General features: G+C 42.4%; 1 long non-coding RNA gene across 1 annotated transcript; it reads left to right on the top strand.

Annotated features, from left to right (window-relative positions):
- The first annotated feature begins 2,637 nt into the window (after window positions 1-2,637).
- LOC310690872 lies at window positions 2,638-3,864 on the top strand. Its single transcript, XR_014518237.1, has 2 exons — window positions 2,638-2,984; window positions 3,492-3,864. It is a non-coding gene; the product is annotated as an uncharacterized lncRNA (long non-coding RNA).
- Window positions 3,865-3,866: the final 2 nt, after the last annotated feature.

Below are 3,866 nucleotides of genomic sequence, written 5' to 3'. Positions count from 1 at the left end.
TTGTTTTAAATCACAAACTAATGTGGAGAAAAATCAGAAGCAGTGAGAAATGAAAACTGACAGACTTGTCCCTCACTATACAATCATGCTGACAGATGAATAAATGAAGGAGCAAGTAAGGTGATAAGGATTTAAGGTTTTACCATTGTTTGTAACAGGTTAGCTCAATTTCAAAAGGTGTTGAGATACAGAGATCTTTAGATGGATCCCTTGACCCTCCAGTTGTGGTTAGACTCTCAACACCCATCAGCCCCAGGCCAACATGGTCTAAGGGAGGATGGAAGTTGTAGTTCAAGAATATCTGCAGATGTAGGAGGGTGCTTGTTCACTTATCTCATCGGTGTTAAATCAATTGGATAAAGCCAAAAACCCAGATTTTAAAAATGGCTGGAGGCGTACAGGGTGGAGCTTGATTCTCTCTGTGGGTCTGCATCCCTTGAAGTTACTGAGAAATGTTGGAACGGAAAGTGTTATTCCTAACTCTAAGGGACTAAAATGTTAATCTTTCTATATTATCTCTATATCTTGGAAAGGTTTTATAAATCAATCAATCAATCAATCAATCAATCAATCAACCAGTCTGTCTGTCTGTCTGTCTGTCTGTTGTCTATGCATTCGGAACACCTCTTAGGATATCATAACCAAATTTGGCATGGACTTGTTTCTGAGATTAAGGGACAAGTTTTGGTCTACGTGTTCCTAGGATGGTGTAGCACTTTGAAACAAGATGGCATTCTGAACCTTTCAAATCTGTGCAGATTTGGACACTCGGTAACTGAAGTGTCCCTCCTAGAGAAATCCTCTTCAGAGGAGGACCTAGCACTCTCCAAAGCAAGCATCACAGAGAAGCAGGCAGGCCCCTGCCCAAAATAAGAGGCAGAGACCATAATCAGCCAGATATTATTTTGTCTGATACTCATGTATTCATTACCCTTCTACTTTTATTATCCATATAACATTACTATTTTTAATGCAATCACAAGCTGAACAAATGAGTGAAGCTCTTCTTAGCCATCGATAGCTTTTAGCAGCTTATCTCTGGTAAACAAGATTTTGCTTTTGGGAAGCCAAGAGGTGAGCTATCTACTTGGAAGCTTGTGATAAATAAGCAAAGCATGAACAGGCTCACATTGCATCGTGGAATTTCCAGAAAGGGCAACGGCATTCCAATAAGGCTGGGAAGCCTTGTAATCAGGCCAAACAGCTTGCCTGCCACTCAACTTTGGGCAGAGTAAATGGAGAGAGAGAGGACTGGAGGACTAGAGGCGGGAAAACTGTAAAAACTTTAAGGAAAGAGATATTTGGGGGCAAAATGTCTGCAGCAAGCCAAAAGAAGCAGTCCACCATTGCTGCTCTCTGCTATCCCTCTGTGCTACTAGGCTGATGCAATAACTGTCTTCGGCAACTATATCCCTGAATGTGCTGTATGACCGAGAGCTCTGGAGTAGATGGAATTAATAGATCACTTTTGAAAACTGGTACCGTTGTATTGGCCTCTGTGCTTTGCCCCTCCAGTTCTGGCTTGCATTTATAGCACAGTGTGCTGATACCAGGCTTTCAAAACGCCCCCCCCTCACCGCCCTCATTATTTCAACTGTGAAATGTGGTTTCACTCTTTCCATGCTTATGAAATCTAGGAATTATATACTTCCATCAATCACAGCAAGTAGCAGTGAAGTAAGACCAAGCTGGTGTTAACCTTTATCTCAATGCTGTGCATTTTAGTTCCACTTCTCCTCTTCCCACACTGATGAAACCTTGGGCTTTTGAGCTACCATCAACCGTAGCAGTGATTTCACAATCCCTCTTTCTGGCTCTGGTAAGAAAAAGGATTATAGCAGTTACAATAAAAATCTTGCTTCACTTCAGGGAAAGAATTGCTGTGCAAGGTTACTAGAGTTAGCTAATGATGATAGGGGTTTCCCCCCACCCTAACAGAGTGGAAAGTAATATAGCAGGGCTATCATTGCACCAACAAATTTGGTTCATCCCAGCCTTGCCTCCAGTCTCCAGTCAGAGAGGTTCTCGTAGTCCCACACCAACTTCCAATGCTTGTTTGGCCAAAGGCAACAGCAGAATGGGGGGGGGGAGGGGATGCATGCGTACATCATTCAGCAACGAATCAATCAGGTCCCTGCCAACTCTCTCAATAACCATTGTTTTCAACCTAGCTGTTGTTTATCTAATAAAGGAGGCTTCCACACTAGGCATTTACCTTAGAAAGGCTACTCTTTGTTGATCCACATTGTATGGTCATAAAATCATTTTTTCTCTTTTGTTTTCCTTCTGCTGCTTTTTATTTTCTTTTGTTTTGCAAGTCACAATATCTCATTTTTGGGAGTCACAGAATGGAAAAGCAGTGCAAACTCTGCAGATGTTGGCTGCCTCAGTGCTACTCCTCTGTCCGAAAAGAGTGTTTTGATGTGTTCAGTGACACGTTGGGTTGGCTGAACCCTGCAGTCCACTATTACCTTTCTAGCCAACACCTTTTTAGCAGCATGTATGGCAAATTTAGGTGATTTTTAACCAGTCTGTTCATTTGTGGCAAATTGTTTTATTACATACGCCTTTCAAAATCATTTAAAAATACTTGTGCGATGGCACTTAAACAAACAAAAAAATCCATTTAGTGGAAATTTAAGCTATCATGTTATTTTGGAAAGTGCAGATTTGATATACAGCATTCGGATTTAAATGTGAGCTGAATCAACTCTCTCTCCTCCCCCCCATGCTAAGTCATGATATTTTTATAAATGGTGTAAAATAGACTCTTGACTAGTACAGAGGAAGAAGGAAACGAGTCAGCTGGCAAAACTGTGAGGGAGAAGTGATACAGAAGACATGAATCACTGCTGTAAAATAGCATTATTTTGCAATTGCATTATTTCCCCAGCAACTCTCTTAATGTTATAAAATAGGAAGGAAATTCTGTTTTACTGCTTGTTTTCATATAGCACTTCCCCAATGCTTTGCCATCAGCAATTGTTGTTGTTTAGTCGTTTAGTCGTGTCCGACTCTTCGTGAGCCCATGGACCAGAGCACGCCAGGCACTCCTGTCTTCCACTGCCTCCCGCAGTTTGGTCAAACTCATGTTAGTAGCTTCGAGAACACTGTCCAACCATCTCGTCCTCTGTCGGCCCCTTCTCCTTGTGCCCTCCATCTTTCCCAACATCAGGGTCTTTTCCAGGGAGTCTTCTCTTCTCATGAGGTGGCCAAAGTCTCAGCTTCAGGATCTGTCCTTCCAGTGAGCATTCAGGGCTGATTTCCTTAAGAATGGATAGGTTTGATCTTCTTGCAGTCCATGGGACTCTCAAGAGTCTCCTCCAGCACCATAATTCAAAAGCATCAATTCTTCGGCAATCACCCTTCTTTATGGTCCAGCTCTCACTTCCATACATCACTACCGGGAAAACCATAGCTTTAACTATACGGACCTTTGTTGGCAAGGTGATGTCTCACCATCAGCAATTATGGGAGGTCAATTTACTGAGCCACCTTGGCATCTGACACTTTGTCCTTTCAAAAGTGGCTCAGTTGAAACATTCGCTCACATTCTCCCATACTGTAATTTTTATAGGGAAATAAGGTGGTTTGCCTTGATACTGCAACACCTGATTTCACAATTCTGGTCTGTGGACCAAGCAAAATTATCTCCTCAATTACAGAAGTACGGCCTGAGGCAGTGGTTAGAGTGCTGGATGGACCTGGGTTCAAATCGCCACTCGGCCATGAACCTTGGGCCAATCACTGCCTCTCTCAGCCTAACCTAACCTGTTGTTGTGAGTATAAAATGGGGGATGGGGAACTATGTACACCACCCTGGACGAAAGGTGGGATAAAAATGTATCAAACAAACAAACGAACTA

This window comes from Podarcis liolepis (genome assembly GCF_965112155.1).
Source record: "Podarcis liolepis genome assembly, chromosome: 13".
In the NCBI taxonomy this organism is placed as follows: domain Eukaryota; kingdom Metazoa; phylum Chordata; class Lepidosauria; order Squamata; family Lacertidae; genus Podarcis; species Podarcis liolepis.
This window is presented reverse-complemented; position numbering and strand designations above follow the sequence as displayed.